The following is a 19,413-nucleotide window of genomic DNA, read 5'->3' as shown; positions in this document are numbered from 1 at the left end:
TTCAAATGGAGTAGATCCCAAGGTCTCGACTTCCATCATTTTGCATCACTTACAACATCCCAAAGATGACTGAGACAGTCTTCCACCACATGCAAACTTTTGTCATAACCATCTCAAAGTGCGTGTCTTGCTCCAAAAATGGTTGGTTCCCTTTTTAGCCTTGGCTCCTCCTCAACTTGTTTGTCCACTTTCTGACTAGTGTTTTGTTTCTCCTTGGATTGAATATCCTTTCTTTGTATTTCTAGAAGTTCTTGCATAATTTTGACTAGCTTCTGGTATGGTTCAAATTTTGTTGTTTCTAGCATGCGGTCTGAGCCATGTTTCCATTTGTTCTCTAAGTTCTGCCCAACTTGCAACCCCGCTTGATAATCTTCCAAATCAGATTTAATTGGCTCAAACACTTGTTCCACCGAGACAGATCCTCGTGATTTTACCATGGGTTCTTCTATCTTGAGCAAAATAGATTTGTCTTGCTTTTCAAACATACCTTTAGATTTTTTGTCAATTTGTACATTCAATTTTTGCTTTCTCCACAAAGTTCTATCTTTTGTGATTTTCCTTAATACCGATGATCATTTATTCCTAATTGAAACTTCAACATCATTGTGTTTTTGGGTCTTGGCTTGAGATCTCATTCGTATGGTCAGATCACTATTTGACAAAGTTGATGGCATACAATTCCACCATGTTGATAGCCACTTGCCCTTATTGCTAGGATTCTAAGAAAACTCTATAAAAAAAAATTATACCCTAGTTCATACCATCCTTTTTCTAATGGTAGAGAAACTAATCTCTTCATAAGCAACTATGGGGACTAAGGCTTGCTATTATATAGGCTCCTCATCCTGTATAAGTTAGGTATGAATTATATTATTGCATGGAAATGGAGGTTTTAACCCAAAGTAGGTTGAGGTCTCTCTAATCCCATTGTAGGTTTTTGTAAGGCCCCAAACCTGCCGACACCAAGATCGGGATGAAATCCTTGACAGGTTTCTAGGTCTGATAAAAATCAGAGTCTCTAAACAAGAAAAATCCAAGGAATAGACCTTTACCATTGACAATGGCTTAGGTCTATAGCCTTAGAAGAAGACCTAGTCCTGTCTCGCAGCAGAAACGGGACAACGTATTAAAAGTCCAGAAAACTATTTCGGTCCTATAACTTCCACAAATTAGGCTAAGGTATCCTCAACCAACGCTTTTTTCCCCCTAACATATGTGAGGGCAGAGCTGCTGGTGGACTCCTCTTCCAAGTGAAGAAGTTTTCTAAACGTTTTAGTGCGCAGGGATGGATAGTTACCTGACTAATCAGGTCCACCCGTCCATGATTGACAACCTTAGTTAATCCCCACTTACCACCCCGTACTCACACATGATTCTTTTGTTATTTAATTACTACCACGTTCTTATCACAATTAAAATAATGATTCCTTTTATCCGTCATAACAGAATTTTATTAAAACAGTATTGAAAACATTCTTTTAGCAAACAGACATCTTTAAACTTAACACAGGGTACTGTCAATCAAAACATTATCCATAATAACCATGACCAGTACTCTTCTTGTCTCAAGACCACCTAAGGGTGAAAAAAAAACGGCACCCATTCCTTATTCACAATCCGGAGTGGATAAACCCCCACCAAGGTTCCGGGTGCCCATACACCAAACCAATTGCCCATACAACCGGGCCGCTCCCCTAGGATAAAAAACGGTATCTTCACTTATGTAGAAACATCAAGACATGACATGGAGTAGAAACTCATTGTTCATGGGGGTAACCGACTTATCCGTGGCTAGAAAGCCATCATTATCATAAATTTATACCAAGGAGTCGGAGGTCTCTTGAGACAAGCTTTCTTAAGGATGATCAATCATATCTTTTCTAATTCAACCACTTGTAACCCAAACAATTCTTTCCTACATTATAAACAAATGCACGTTGGAAGTTACCTTTCATTTTTGGTCAATTATTCATTTCCTGATTCTTACTCACTTCTTACGTATGCAATGCTAACTTATAAAAGAACTTAAACTATTTAAAGACTTAATTGAATAATGGAAAATCCACCTGGGACTAATCAGCCATCTGTTGTTGCGCTGGTGCCAGAAGACTCTCCTCCGTAGGCCTACTACTACGCCCGACTTCGTCGTCATGCGACGCTCTGGTTCGTTTTAGAGCTACGTCCTCATCATCAGATGTAGGATTTTCTCGGGTCCTTTTAGGTGCCATAACTTCTTATCCGTTTAAAAAGGACGTTTAATCTTTAGATAAATTATTTAAAATGTAGACTTAACCTTTGTATTCAATTTTACCCAAATCTAGGTTAAATTTATAGTCTTAATTGGTAAATTCTTGACCTAGTAATTTTTTTATTTACCTGTATAGGTATGATAACTTTTGCCACAGCTTCCCTAAGGGTTTTCTAAGCTATCCTAATTTTCTTATAATTTTTTATATTTTTTCCCTAATTTTCCCATCAAATTTTAAGCTTGGAATCTGCTTATTTTGATTTTAATATTATTTCTATTTATTTTCTCTTAAAGATTTCATTTTCTCAACTTTATATCATAGGTTTACACTTACTATAATTTTCCTAAAAACTTTTGACCGCAAAGTCTATTTACTTTAATTAGTCTTTTGCTAAAAATAGGACTTTTCATCAATTATAATTTTCTAAACTCGCTCTTTAACTATGGTATATTTATCACAAGTATATAAATATATTTTTGATCACTGATAATTATCTTATTATTTTTCAAATTAATTATATAATTTCCATCTTTAATTTTCAGCTAGAATTAGAATAATCTGACTTAAATAAATATTTATACTACTTTTCTAACCTTGACATAATTATCATGGCCTCTTTATTATGTAAGCTAACTATGATAAATAGAATGTAATCATATAATATGATTTACTAATTTCTCGCTTGAAATTTTAACCAGAATTAGTATACTTGGACATAGATAAATATCTATACTAAGTTTTTAACCTTGACATAATTATCACGGCCTTTTCATCATATAATCTAGCTCCAATAAATAGCATGTAATCATATATCATGATTTACTTAATTTTCCTCTTTAGTTTTTAGCGAGAATTAGTACAATTTGACTTAGATAAATATCTATACTATTTTTCTAACCTTGACATAATTATCACGGCCTCTTTATCCTATAATATAGCTCTACTAAATAGCATGTAATCATAGCACATGATTTACTAATTTTCCCCTTTAATTTACCCTCAATAATAGTGGTTTTCTACTAGGATAATTATTTAAAATAATTGTCAATGGCTGAGATAATTATCATGGATTCCCTAAGATGTAATTCACCTCTGATAAATAACTCAATGCATTTTGAATCAATTTGATAATTTCTCCTTTTTAATTTGTCATAAAACCAGAGTAATTCTGCTAAAGTAATTAGGTAAATTAATTATCTGAGGTTAACATAATTATCATGGTTTACTAGCATGTAATTAACCTATGATAAATAACTCAAAGCATTTTGAATCAATTTACTAATTTCTCCCTTTTAATTTGTCCTAAAAATAGAGTAATTCTACTAAAGTAATTAGGTAAATTAACTATCTGAGGTAAACATAATTATCACACCTTCCCTAACATGTAATTAACCTTTGATAAATAACTCAAAGTATTTGGAATCAATTTACTAATTTTTCCATTTTAATTTGTCTTAAAAACATAGTAATTTTGCTAAAGTAATTAGGTAAATTAATTATCTGAGGTTAACATAATTATCACGGGTTTCCTAAATGTAAATAATCTCTAATAAATAACTCAAAGTATTTTCAATCAATTTACTAATTTCCCCCTTTTAATTTGTCCTAAAAACAGAGTAATTCTGCTAAAATATATAGGTACATTAATTATCTGAAATTAACATAATTATCACGGGTTCTCTAACATGTAATTAAATTCTGATAAATAACTCAAAGCATTTTGAATCAATTTACTAATTTTTCCCTTTTAATTTGTCTTAAAAATAGAGTAATTTTGCTAAAGTAATTAATTAAATTAATTATTTGAAATTAACATAATTATCATGGGTTCCCTAACATGTAGTTAACCTCTAATAAATAACTCAAAGCATTTTGAATCAATTTACTAATTTCCCCCTTTTAATTTATCATAAAAACAGAGTAATTTTGCTAAAATAATTAGAAAAAATAATTATCTGAGGTTAACATAATTATCAAGGGTTCCCTTACATGTAATTAACCTCTGATAAATAGCTCAAAGCATTTTGAATCAATTTGCTAATTTCCTCTTTTATTTTTCTATAAAAAAATAGTGTAATTTTGCTAATTTAATTATGAAAATTACTCAAACATTTATCTTAATGACAGTCCGATGCATCTCTGATAATTATCTCAACATAACCTAAACTTAATTAGTATAATTCCCATTAATTTATGGTTAATATGCACAATTTCAGCGCTAATATGATATAATCACTAATTACCTTAATAACCCTAAGCTTAATTACAACATTCAACAGAGAATATTTAATTAAGAGAGGATTTTTTAGTATACATAGGTCTAATCTTTAATTTATTAAGAAAATAGATTAATCTAGCCTTGCTAATTAAGAAGGATTAGGTGATTTCTGCGTAGCGATCTCTCTAGATAAGAGAGAGTGTATCAAGGCTCCGAGTCCGTCTGAAATTGTGAAGCAAGGGTCATATTTATAGGTTTCTGGGCACTCACAGGCTGGAAAATGGCAATAACTTGCATCCCAAGCAGCCCTACAGGTCAAAAAAAAATGCCCCCATGCTGCTAAATCTAGTCTGGGAGAGTTCATGATTACCCCACACAGCCCCCCAGATACACAAAATCGATTTTTACTAATTTCTCTGATTTTTAATGATGAAAATTAGAAATATCAGTAATTTCTAGAACTTTAGGATAAGAAAGTCTTTATTGATAATAATTACAGAAACCATCCAATTTTACTTAACTAATTAAATTCCTAGTGTAATCTTTCAGAGCCCGTAACTTTTCCAGATTTTATCGGAATTTTGTTCTGAAAATTTCTAGCCCGGGGTTTGTTGCACTTAAGATTCCAAAAATACCAATATTTGCCACGGTCGGACACTTCTACATTGCTTTTTCAATAATCATATCAGTTTGATTAAGCTTTATACAATCTTTAAGGTTTCAAAAACTAGAAACCTTACAGTTTTGGCATTTGAGCCATATTTGGTGGATACCTATACATAGGTTTCCCTTGTAGTCCATCAACACATATTGTATATTCCCCTCATACATAGGCCTATAATAGCACTTGTGGGTCTCATGGTTTGTCCAATATCCCTTTAATAGCACACCATTTTTGTGGCATGGTTACTTATATGTGGATTGGGATGGTAGCCTATCTGAGTAACAATCTTCCACCACATTTATATTTGTATTGAGTTTATCTGAGTGACAATCTTCCACTGAGATTATGTTTTCACTTGGGAGTGTCGTTATCACATATAGGAACAAGAAGCAACCCACATTTTCTTTTTCATGGTGACCCATATTTTCTTTGTCCAGTAGAAAGGCTAAGTACATGGGTGGTGCCATAGTGGTAGCATGGCAGGTAGCATCATTTCCTGGGTTTCTAGTTTGGTTATACAAGCTCATAGGTTGATTGCATCTAATAAAAAAATCTTAGTAGCATACGATTGATGTGCACCTAGTGCTCTATGCCATGAACAAACACATCAACCTTAGGTACATGAGGATAGATGATCATGTTGTAGACATCTTCATGAATGCCTTGAGCAAAGAATTTGAGGTGATCTTGACCTATACATCGAGTATGAGAGATGGCATTGAGCTTGAGGTAGAGTGTTGACATATTATGCTAAATGCATGGTATGCCGAGAGGACTTCTCACCTACACTTATCACTAGCATGAGGTAGGGGATCATTGCCAGTGTACCTTAATTAAACTTCACTCACATTGTCTACCTAGCAAGAATGACAGCTAATTATGTGACCATCTCAATCACTAGTGATTTCGTGCTGATTGTTGTATATGGTCTCTTATTATGCTACATTTCCTATTTATGTCTTATAGACCTTGTCACCATTTTGTGTGGTGAAGAATGTGCACCAAGAAAAGCGTACACGTGAAAATAATAGTTTGGTGAACTGAGTTTCAAATAGTCAAGTCTTAGTCGACCATGGTAAAGGGAGATAAGGATGACCAAAGTGGAGGATAAGAAGTATTTTTTTAGGTCTTATTAGAAAAGTGGGAGCCCCAATTGTCACATTCAACTTGAGTTGAAAATTCTATGATAATCCAAGCTCATTCTAAGAATATTATGTTTGGTTAGCTAAATCAATTATATTCACTTGCTTGGAGATGTCTATCATACTATCAAGTTATCTTTACACATCAAGAATATCTAGCTAAGGAGGTACAAGTCATTTCGATTGAGAATTGGAAAGTGAAGAAGTTGTAGTTAGTGATGACTAATAAAACATTTATGAAGAAGTCTTGCCACTAGGATAAGAAGTTGGATCAGGACCTCCACTTGCAGTTTCCACCTAAAAGAGATCCATATAGAGACAACAGCATTGGCTTCAATGGAAATTTCAACACATTTTTCTATAGCCCACTCTAGCATCTTGAAAATAAGTTTACCTTCTTTGTCAAGGACTATGTGCAATCCACATGTACGAACAGAAAGTCCAATCTATCATCCTAATTATTCATCCTTCAAACCATGGGAGAATAGGAAGATGAACCAAGTGTTGGTTCCTTTGATAGATATTCAAGTTGCAAATCCACTCTAGGTACCAACAATTAAACCACATCATGAAGATGGAATTGTAGAATGGAAGTCGCTGCAAGCACAAGGATACTTCCAAGTAAACTTAGAAATATGGGTTCCTTCTAATGCAACCAAAGCCTAAAACTTGTCTACATACCTTACATCACCAAAAAATCTTCCAAGTAGGTAGAGACCAAAATGAGGAAGCCGAAAGCAAAAGTGGAAGTCCAAGAAGGATGATGCTAGGTACCATCACCAACAACACAATGTCAAACAAATTTGGGTATCAAAGTCTCAAGTGGACAGGGTGATGATATCACGTGTTACCTAGAAAATGGTAGGGGGGTCCCTACTTAATCTCTTAATTATGTCTTTGTCACAAAATTAATGGGGGGAGGGGGGCATGATAGAGAGGGAAAAACCACATCCATGCACAAAAAAGGAAAAAAAACTCAATCCAAGCCATGGCCAAAAAATATAGTGCCTTTAACACGGAGGCATAGTGACCTTTTTTTGTCTCAAACTTTTCCCAAAAATATCCTAACATTAAAAAAAAGAGTTTTTCCCCCTCTAGAAATCCCTTCCCTCTCACCTTTTCCATCCTCTCACATTCTTTACCATCTTTAGAAACCCAAGCCATTAGCCAAAATTTGGACTCACAAAGGGGCCCTTTAAGGAGTTTGACTTTACCTCTCTCTACCAAAACGGGCGCATGGATAATTTTTTGCAAACAAACTCCAAAGTTGGCGGAGGTTTGACAGTTAGAATGTCCTCTTCAAGCTCTATCTACTGATATATAGCACGCCATGAGATTCCTCATATTTTAGAAGATTCTTTTTTTGATTCACTTAGATTCCAACAGAGTTGTCACATCATAGGTGAATCAAAAAAAGAATCTTCTAAAATAGTGACCAAAAGTGTGTGACTGTCGTGATAAAAGAACGGCCACATTTAAAGCTGTAAAAGAAAAAGGATCAAGCCATAGGAGGATGAACCAATGTAAATGAGTGTAAGTTATATGGTCCACCCATGATCAATATTGAGACCTTGCACACCCTCAACTTGGTTTTGAGTTCTCTAACACCACTCCATCAGTACAACCGTTGATGTATCTTGCACTGGGTTGCGAAAGATTCAATATCTTGAGACTAGAAGAAGAGGATAAAAATACCACACAACATGTCAAGTGGTCCTTATGTTTCTTGCACTGGGTTGGGAAAGATCCAATATCTTGAGGCTAGAAGACGAGGATAAGAATACCATACAGCATGTCAAGTGGTCCCTATGTTTGTTTCTTTGGCAATGAGAATATAATTATGAGATTTATATGCTCAATTGAAAGTTTGTTTCTTCCCCTTCAATCTAAGAGTTTAGATAGATGTGTGCTCTTATTAGTGTTTTGTTGTTTTTTCTGAATGAGAGTAACTCTCTATAAATTAAAAATGATGAGGATTAACTAAAAGTTAGATAGAAAAGTGTACAATGCCGCAAACTCTTTTGAAAAACTTTTGTCTTGTAAACTTTCATTCTAAAGAACACAACTTTCATTCTAATCTATTCACACGTTTATCATTACAAGGCCCCACAACAAGTAATGGAAGCAAGTCTGGTTAAAAAGCTCAACCTCAAATGGTCTTTGTCTTTGTCTGCAAAATAGTGGAGCTATAGATTCATGGACTTGGGCATATCCTCTCAGCATTAAATACAACTGTCTTATGTGGCTTATTCTCCACCAAGGTATCTTGACAGGGGTCAAGACTAAGAAATTTGAAATTTCATATGGTTTTTGTTGTAATGGTAATGGCCTATGTACTTTGAGAATAGTGGAATTAAGAGAATTAGAGAGAACATTTTTGTGAGACTACTTTGAGAACATAGAGGGTGAACTTAATTGATGGTAGCAACATAATCATAGTACTTAATTAACTTGGCATGAACAATACTTTTGCAAGAGAGAGAGTTTAGAGAACTTGCTTGGAGGACCGAATTTATGTGGAGCCGGTCCCCCCTCCAATAGGCAATACAATACAATATTTGGTACAATACAATATCAATAGAGACTTGGTACAATACAATATTTGTGTTCCTTGTGACCTAGGTGTTGCAATGAAGATAGAAAGCTTCATGCATCACCAGCATAACATAGACTTTGTAAAAAGCATTAACTATCCCCAGCCTCAGTCCCAAGGCCTCAAACACCTTCAAAGGTGGAGAGAGCTAGCGAGGAATGAGGGTAGGGAAGAGGAAGAAGAAACATTCATAGGAGAAGGAAATAGTTCCTTAATTATCATCACTTTTCTTGTTAGTAATGAAGATGGAGAAGATGGCAAGCTTAAGCATTAAAGCATGACTCTTGGTTGGATTTGCATTCCATAGCCCAGAGTGTTGGTGTAGGCTCTCAACTTCTCTACTAGCTTGGAGAAGGAGATGGAGCTATTGCACTTTGCACTTCACACAATGAGAGAGAGAGAGAGAGTTTCTATGTGTGTGGGAGAGTATACCCCCCAAGCTAGCCCCCTTCTTGCTTTGGTCAACCCCCTCTTCTAGCACTCTCTGGCATTTGATTGTACCTCCTCAAGCTTGGCCAATCACAGGCCTAGTGCATATCAAGCAAGCATACTAGCCTTGGGACAAGCGTCCCCCTTTCCCCGTTGAGATAGAGGACTTGATAAATGCAAAAAAAATTAATGTAATTAGCTAATTCCTCATTGGACCTATCTAAGGATCAACCAATAGGCTTTGGACACTCCTTGAGGCAACCTAGCAAGAACGTTGACATGTGTCCTACTTGCCTCTTAAGCAAGGGATGCCCTTTGGGGGGGAGAGAGAGAGAGAGAGAGAGAGAGAGAGAGAGAGAGAGAGAGAGAGAGGTCATCCAATCACCCCCCCTACTTGCATGGCTCGCCCCCCTCCTTGTAGGGATCTTGTTGACTTTTGTGACATCTCAAGCCCTTCAACCTTCCCACCACAAGCTCAGTCCTTAAGCCCCTCAAGCTTGGGCTAGGGTCCCACCTCAAGTACAACCCTAGCATCTCAAGCATGACAAGCACCTCAAGCATCACATTCATCAAACACCTCAAGCATCTCAGTCATCAAGCACCTCAAGTATCTCAATCAGCAAGCACGACAAGCACCTCGAGCTTGGGCCGGGTTCCCACCTGCAGGTCAACCCTAGCTTACCTAAGGTCAAAGGACTTTTAACATTAACCATTGGAGGTCTTTAATGAAGCTAACCCTAAGTTCATTTAAGCTCCATTAGCTAGCCTTGCTCTTTGGCAGATCATTTCTCATTTGGACCCCTTTACCATTGGCCCTGTATTGAGATAAACCCGTAAGCACTTGTCTATATTCTAACCCTTGTTCCTGTCTATTCTCCCACATTAAATGATCAGTTTAATATGAGAAAATCATTTGGGTTGGTTAGATATTAGATTTTATTACATTACCTCTCTAATGATTTTCTCATATTAAACTGATCATTCAATGTGGGAGAATAGACGGGAACAAGGGTTAGATATTATATTTTATGACATTACCTCTCTCTTGAAATCATAGTCGTCCTCGACTGTGAGGTAGAAGAGATAAAGACTTAGTCATTAGCCAATGTTTTGTAGGGGGTAGAGGATCCCTTTTTACCCTACAAAATCATTCCAAGATGGATGAATAATCCATTTGCTGCTTGGGATGGCATAGCTGCCGCAAGCATGTCTACTCTATAGTCCATTTCATTCTCCCAAGTAAAGTGACGGCTGGTGGCTATCCCTCTCTCACAGCTACAAATGGAATCCGGGTGCACGTGTGATAGTGGTGGCAGGCAGGGATTCACGATTCCATGGCTCCTTATGCAAAGCAAGGGAGGAGGGCGTGCAGTGATGCAGCGGAAGGAGGATGCTTCCATGTGTGAAAAGGCCTACTAGAGCCAGCTCGCTTCCTTGTAATGAGGAATGGCAGTGAGGTTCTTGTGTGTGGCGGTTGAGTTTCCCTTGTGGTGCTTCTCAACAACAAAGTTGCATTGTCGCCTCTCTCTTTGGTAGGTTGGTATCGATCTGCAGCTGGAATAGCCATACCTTGTTGTGCATGCAGGATGCTGCACGGAGCAAGTCAAGGAGTAGAATGTGGCCCACGATTATTTTTTTTGGCAGGGGGGGGGGGGGGGGGGGGGGGAGTGATAACTAAGGAGAGGAGCATCTAGGACAGTGAACACAAACCAGAGAGGGGTGGGCAATGAGCGACAAAGATGGATGTAAGTGAATGCAAACCAGTGGGAGCTAGTCAAGGTGGGTGGGTGTGAGCAGGGCATGGTGGGCAGCGAGGGATTTCGCGTGGGAACAAGGACGAGGGGATGTTTGCTTTTGGAATTGTTGGCAGGGGATCTTGCAAGAGGAATCTTCCCACATAATTAATTAATGCATTGAAGATGGACCTCGTAGGTCTCTCAGATTTTCCAAGCTACAAGGTTATCTTCTCTTTGCTACAGTTGTTTCCTCTTCTTTTTGGTTCGCAAATGATGAGATGTTGACATCATATTTATTGTCAACCCATATGTTTCTAGCTGCATCAGTGAGATCTGAGTGGGATATTATTGTCTCATGATTGTCTCTGGGATATGTTCCTCTTCCAATTGGTTCATAAATGATATGGGCGAATCAACATTATTATTTTTTACTAGTATGTAGTTGACTAGGATATAATTGGCTAGATTAGTATTGTCAATATCTATGAATTGATTAGTAATACTCACTTGCAAGATTTTCTCTTCTAGTCCATCCAAAAATGAGGCTGAGCTTTCAACTATCTCATTAGTAAGGATTGTATTTGTAGTCTAATCTAATTTATAGGACAATGCGTATTTATAAGAAGTAGTAAAAAGTGCAATATGACTTATCAATTGTGCCCCCAATTTATTTTTAAAAAAATTAGACGAATGCATCAAATCTTTAAAGGTGTAAAGTGGAGGGTGGATTGCAACCTTAGAGGTTGTGAGGGTCATTTGGAAAGTCGAACGACATTGCATGACATCCTTACTCATCTCTCTCTCTCTCTCTCTCTCTCTCTCTCTCTCATTCTCTCATCAAAGTGTTGTAGGTTGGTTATCCTAGTTCCCTCTAGAGTATCAAATCTTGGGTTCAAGACTTGTGTGATAGATCTTTGAGGTCTCTTGGGATTGTTCCTACAATGTTAAAATATTTGATTGTCTTGACCCACTCCCACATGCTTAGAGGTCAACGATACCAAACATTGAGCAACTACAACAACTGAAAAAAGAGGCAGAGCGCTTCCAGGCCAAGAGCAAGTGCCATGAGAAAAAAAACTTTGATTAGAATCAACAATATATTCAGAGGGTGAGAGAGCAAGAGTTTTACAAAGAGGAAGAAAAGTATCTGATCACAAAGGCAAAGAGGACTTACAAGGCACTCCAAGAGAAACGATACCCACATGACAAGATTGCTAAGGTCTTAAGCACAGAGGTTAGTACAAAGTACAAGAGATTTTGGAAGCAGAGGCCTAACACAAAGTCACACCTACTCATGGATGAACACGTGGTCCCGATCTCATAGAGAAGGTTTGTAATAGCACGATTCAAGAAGTCTATGAGAAGTTCTTGAGCGACGTAAGGAGGACGGAAGAAGAAAGATGGAGGACAAGGATGGAAGAGGCAAGATTCCTTGCAAGGGAGAGAGAAGAAGCAAAAAATAGAGCGGAGGAGGAAAGGGAAAGAAGGTCACCCAAAGGAGCCCCAAGAAGCCGCCCCAAAAGAGGCCCAAAGAATGCCAAACAGCCCCCAGCTAAAGAAGCAAGTGAAAGTGGTAATTCCCTCAAAGGGACGATGGTGAAGAAGAGAAAGAATCCTCCACAAACTGCAAAGGAGGCCAACCAGTGTGATGAGAGGCGCAAGAAGTATCACAACAATAATGCCCCTTGGGCTCTCACTGCCCAACCTCCACCACCACCACCACCACCTCTCAAGAAGAAACGTCGTTGGAGACCTGGCACATGTGCATTGCATGAAATTTATTGAGTACTAGAAGAATACATAGATTATAATTCCTAAGGCCCCATTTTCTCGGCTAGTGAAAGAGATTATGGATAAGTACTCAGATAGTGTAACCAGGGTGCAAGCAGTGGAGGATATCATTGTATCCTTCTTTCAAGACATTGTTTGGGCAATGGCCCATGCGAAGCATGTGACTATTAAGCCCATACATATGTCCTTAGCATTTCACCTTCGTGGTGATGATTGCTTTTGTAAAACCTAGATAGAAAAGCTGTTGTAACTTCTCAAGTGGCATCTTTGCCAGCTTTATCATGTAACTATTTTGACAATTAAATTATCATATCTATGTTTGGAAATTGCAGTGTATTGTTTGGAATTTTAAGCTTGTGTTGGTTATGTGTTTGAATGTGGTTACTTGAGTCAATTACTCTAATCAATCCACTCGCGACGTCCGTGTTAGTTGGCAAGTAGCAATAAGGGCTCATGTGGTGCCCATCCTAATGCCCACAAGCCATTTGAACCCTGTCGTGGTGCACATGGTGGCATATGGAGCCATTTGGTGGACGTGTGCCACTGTGCAACTTTTGGCAGTTTGACCTTGGTCAAGGAACGGGCCTTGTCTACCGTGGAATGACTTTTGGAAGTTTGACCTTGGTCAAACTCCCAAAAGTTGCTCCGTGGTGCACGAGGGCATGGAACGGCTCCTTAGGTTGCCATGTGCATTGCAATGGGGCTCGTGGGGTTCAACTAGGGCAAGAAGACATCATGTTAGTATGCAAATGGCTCGTGACGCACAATCAATCCGCAAGGTGCTCAAAACAAATGTTTCTATGCTCGTCGGGTCAAGCTGCCAAAAGTCGCTTCGTGGTGCACGGGGCCATGAAACGGCTCCTTATGCTGCCATGTGCACGACGACGGGGTTCAAACGGCCCATGAGGCTCACCTACAACAAGAGAAAATCATGTTAGTGTGCAAATGACTCGTGACGCACATGGATCAAGACAAAAATTCACTCAAGCTCATAACTTTATTAATCTCAAAGATACATCGAGACGTGCAATGCGCATGGCTCAGATAGCCTTTTTACAAGCTCATTGAAGGCATCTTGGCCTAGGCTCCTTAAAGGTGGTTTTTCACTAATGTGTGATACAATATCTTATTTGCTTGTTATTCTTTGTCCGAGGCAAAGGCCGCAATACCCTAAAAGGTTTCCAATCCCTTTCTCACCAAAACTATGGATTGATGCCTCTCTATTTACAAGAATACATTTGTGGGTATTTGGGCCTATAGGAAATTGAACCAAAATAGAGCTTAGCACTATACACTTGTACGTCTCTGCCTATGCATAGTATGTATACTCGTTGTGGATGACCATGACCATCTCTTCATTGAAGCTTGGGAGATAATGCCACATTGCGACATCCTTTGCATCCCCATCCATGCAAGAACCACCTTTTCGTTGGGCAAATTAATCCATCTCCAAAGTAGAATGCAAGAAAACATCAAATTATGTTTCTAAGAAACAACAATGAGAATTGAGAAGAATGAAGTATTTACTAGTGTCGCATCATCTTGCTCGTAAAGGTTCTTGTTGCTTATGTCAATTGTGCCAAGATAAGTGCGCTCCAAGCACATAAGATGTTTGTGAGGAGAGAAGCTACTCTTTGTTACACTCTCATAGAAATATTTCTCTTCATCAATGGTTTGTAGAGCTGCTGCCATGAGGGAATCCGTGGAATTACGTCCTATGGCAAGGCGAGCATGTTGATGAGGGGAGTAGAGGAATAGTCCACTTGTAACTCGGTCCTGACTGGGGCTCTATGTATCATGAACACTATCATATATTGCAAGAATAGAGAGGGATTCATCCTGATGCATTTCAAGGGAGTGGGTAATGTCGTCAAGAAAGAGAAATTCTTGACCGCCACTACAAGTGCATGTAGGATGTGCAAGAGAAGATCCAGAATCTCATCTTTGAAATCCTACCCTTCTAGGTGTTAGTCAACATCTTACAAAGGAGGCTCGCCTTGGAGACATAGGAGGGCCAACAAAGCCTCTTCCTAGTTAGACATATTCTCCTCTTTGGGCTCCACCTCCTTTACAAGAGTCCTCGGAGACGAATTCTTACGGTCACTTGCTTTAGCTTTCCCCTTGATGTTTTCAATTGCCTCCATCACCATCGCAGCGAGAGCCATTTCCCACCTCAAAAATCCCATGCCAATGTTCCCCATGCCTAGGTCTATGAGATTGTCTTGCTCTTCCTCTTTGTAGTGTTCCTTGATGATCCCTTTGATCACCTCACCCAATCTGAAGCGGAAACTATTATCTTCTCTAAAGGTGTGCTTAAGGAGATCAATTGGTATCCACAAACCTTATTCATCTTCAAAACTGATGGACTGCCTTGCTACGTGTGTCTCCATGTAGGATGTAAGCGCTTAAAATGCATCAACATGTAGTTCAATGGTAGCCTCCATGTCAATGGATACCTTGAACATGGCGCTAAGCTTTGCCATCATGTGTCCTAAGTCATGCGCAAGGAGTTGGTCAACGAGGGCTTGATTAGCAGAAACCATTCTTACTGGCGGGATGCAAGGGATAATGGCACGTGCTTGGGGATGGATAGAGCAAGGAAGCAGTGGAGAATATGAGAGAAGCTCAAAAACAAGAAAGTGACTTTAAAATGGGCCTTGCAAGTCACTTATAAAGGAGACAATTAAAAATAGGACACTTTCATAAAACTTAAAATTTCAACAATTATTAAAATTTAAATGTTCTCTTCCGTAGAAAGCTCGGGGCTATGATACATAGTATTGTCGTTCAAACACCACAATTTGAAACAGCATAATTCCACCACCCACCACGACTTTAAATTCACTTAAACGCTTCTAAAATTGAAAATTAAACATTTTGGATCACAAAACTAGACAAATATGTATCGTATTAATATGAGAGTATTACATTGCAATGGTAATTTTTTTCTTGATATGGATACATCTAGCGAAGGGGATGCTCTTACAAAGAAAGGCCATCTCCTTTCTTTTACGCAGAGGGTTGCCAATGATTACAAATGAGTAGTCCATCTTAAGCTCAAACCTAAGCGCCAAGTACTCCCTTAGATTTTCCATATTCCAATCAAAATTGACGGCCATGTCCCACAATTCCTCCTACTTGCACACAAGCACTTCAAGTTGCTCCATATCAGTGATGTCCGGATTGAGTGCTTCCCATTCACCTCACCTCTGCTTCCACTGCCTGTAAGGGAATATAATGGAGATTTGATGCTTCACAATGTGGTATTGGATGATCATTTTCTCTGTCACAACCATGCACTTTATGGTATCCCCATTGTCATGAACAATCTTTGAGTCCCAAGAAGATGGAAGGAAGGCATTCATAGCTGTTCCACCCTTATAAATCCACATGGTAGGCGTGGGATGAACATTGTCCACCTTGAACAAAAAAACAAAAAGATGCAGAGGCATAAAAGATGTTAGTGTGCACTTCATTGCATTGAAGATTTCATTTTCAATCCACCGCCTGGTTAATACAATAGAGGTACTATCAGGAGTTAGCCAAGCACCGCCCATCAGAGTTGATGGACTAAGTGTTCTCAAGGTTCAAAGCTGTTCGTTCCTTGTCGTTGGGACTACATACTTTGCATCAAAGAAGAAGATGGATCGTTCTGCAAGCTCCAACGTAGTGCATCCAGAATCTAGCAATGAGCCGAACTCAAAGTGATGAGCCTCAAAAGTTTTGGAGAGTGCCTACAAAGGCTCCCATTCCATAAATTTTGTGGAGAAATATGTGCACAAGCCAAACACCATGCACACAATGTTTCCTCATTAGAGACTTCATGCAAAAGCATAGTGTTTCCTACAAACAACACTAGAAATACTTACAATTAGTAGGAAAGTGCTTGCAATTGCCATTGTTGATCCATAATTGAGAAGCTTTATAGATGTGTTTTATCTTCACTTGCTTGCTTCCATCGGCCTCCTGCTTCACCTTCAATATACGAACCTTCCAATGATAAGACTTCAGTCCGCCAATGAAATGACGAGAGAGTTTGTGGGCTCCCTTTGTGCTTGGAAGCATTGTCACCCACATGCATGTCACAAAGAGAGTATATTATTTAGTGTGCAATGGAAAGAAGAAACAGCCCTAGAGTGATGGGCGTATATACAATGCACATGGGGGAAAAACCTCCTAGTGAGGGAAAACAATGCCCCAACGGTCCTAAGTGTGTTCACACACATCACTACCACATGTATATGGTAAAAAATCCCCCTGGGAGGGATGCATTGAACAAGACCTGGCACCTAGAGTATAGGGAAGTTCCATGCCCTAAGGACATGATCAATCCTCCACAAAGGGGAGTAAGCCCAAAGCTCTGTGAAAAGCTTCAAACTTCTCACGAGACAATGCCTTTGTGAAAAGATCTGCAAGGTTGTCCTATGTTGTCACATAAGCCAGGTTGATCTCTCCTATTGAGAGCCTCTCCCTGACATAGTGGTAATGCACCTCAATGTGCTATGTGTGAGCATGAAAAACTGGGCTCCTAGCAACCAACTGCCAATGTACTCTACCTGTCAATGTAGATAGTGTTGGCAGTTTCATGCCCAACACCGTAATCAGCCATAAGGATTTTGAGCCATACACACTTAACCATAGTGAAGACTACCCTGTACTCAACCTCACAATTGGAAGTGGCCACATTAGGTTTCTTCTTGCTCAACCATGATATGCATGAACTACCAAGCATGAAACAAAAACCACTCGTGGACACTCGTGTGTCAAAACAACCAACCCAATCTGAGTTCAAAAAAGTATGTAAATATGGCGGCAATGATCTCCCCTTGGGATAAAACAATCCAAGATGTAAAGTGCCACTCGAGTAGCAAAAAATCCTCTTGCCAACCTACCAATGCTTAGACCATGGGCTATGCATGAAACTGCTGACGTTTGAGATTTTAAACTCAATATCTGGCCTCATGTTGCATACATAAATAAGGTAGCCAGTAGAAGTTTGGTAAATAGTGACATTAGTAGGATCACTAACATCATGAAGATTGAATTTCAAACTTGTTTCCATGGGAGTGGCAATAGGTTTGTAATCCTCAAGTCCAAACTTACATAGCAATGTCTCTATGTAACTTGTCTAAGGAAACACCACCATCACACTACTTAAACTGTATACCCAAGTAATGATGCAAAAGCCCCAACTCTTTCATCTTGAAAGTAGCATTCAAATCAGCCTTAAATTCAGCAATATGCCTCTCATTTGGTTCAGTGGTGTGCAAATCGTCCACATAGAGAACGACAATAATAAGTACATCACCCTCATGCTTTACATACAATGTGATTTTTGTTGGACTGTTACAAAAGCATCGTTTGACCAAATGAGTACCAAATTTCTCATACCAAGCACAAGGAGATTGCTTCAACCCGTACAAGGCTTTCTTACATATGCACACTTTATCCTCTCGTCCTTTCTTGACAAAACCACCGCGAGGTTGCATTACATAAACTTCCTCAAATATGTCACCATTCAAGAAAGCAGTAACAATGTCTGGTTGATGTACATCCCAACCAACATGAGCTACCAATGCACAGAGAAAATGCACAATAGTCATACGATAAGTGGGAGCAAAAGTCTCTTCATAATCTATGCCTTTTTTATGTACATAACACTTTGCAACCAATCCAGGCTTATAGTGATCAATCTCAACATCCGGCTTGCGTTTCAACTTGTATACCCACTTTGTACCAATGACCTATTTGCCATGAGGCAAATCACATAAAGTCAATGTGTCATTTTCTATAAGCTCATCATATTTTGATTGCATGGAAGCCATCCAATTTTGTTGAATTTTGTGCTTTATCAAAAGATAGAGGTTCCTCAACATCACATAAGCTGGACATAGCCAAAGCATAACAATATGATGCATAAGATTCATGGTGAGAACCTGGACGAGTACGACTAGATAAAGGTGCATCCAATTCACTATAACCCAAACTATGCACAAGCCATTTTGGCATACCTCTAGCTTGCTCATTCTCAGCCCTTTCCTCACCAAGTACATCTTGTACCTGTGCATCAATAATAGGCTGATTTGTAACATTTTCAGAAACTCCCATAGGGTGTAATTTTCTTCATTGGAATTTACATTCAAACTTCCACCACTGAAAAGAGGCAACAAAGTGTCATAAATGTCCTGTGAGCTTACATTACTGTCTCTAGTATATGATAGCAAAGGGTTGAATAAAATCTTCCACAAACACAACATACCGTGAAACCAAGATGCACTTTGTTTGTGGATGATACAACTTGTAACCTTTGATATCAGTACTATAACCAACAAAAATGCAATTGACAGCCTTATCATCCACCCAATTTTTAGTGCTATGTTTGTTGCACCAAAGCATAAGCCGAACAACCAAAAACACACATGTGCTCAAAAGAAATCTTTCTATCATGCCATGCTTCATAAGGAGTCATAGATTGCAAAGCTTTTATAGGACACATGTTAAGTACATAAGTGGCACACATGATGGACTCAAGCCAAAATGAATGCGGCAAAGCTTGACATCATGCCATTTCCATAAGTGACCTATTTTTCC

The sequence above is a fragment of the Adiantum capillus-veneris genome, chromosome 22 (genome assembly GCF_014529385.1).
Source record: "Adiantum capillus-veneris isolate H3 chromosome 22, ASM1452938v2, whole genome shotgun sequence".
Lineage (NCBI taxonomy): Eukaryota > Viridiplantae > Streptophyta > Polypodiopsida > Polypodiales > Pteridaceae > Adiantum > Adiantum capillus-veneris.
The sequence above is the reverse complement of the archived record's forward strand: the minus strand, read 5'-3'. Positions refer to the sequence as shown.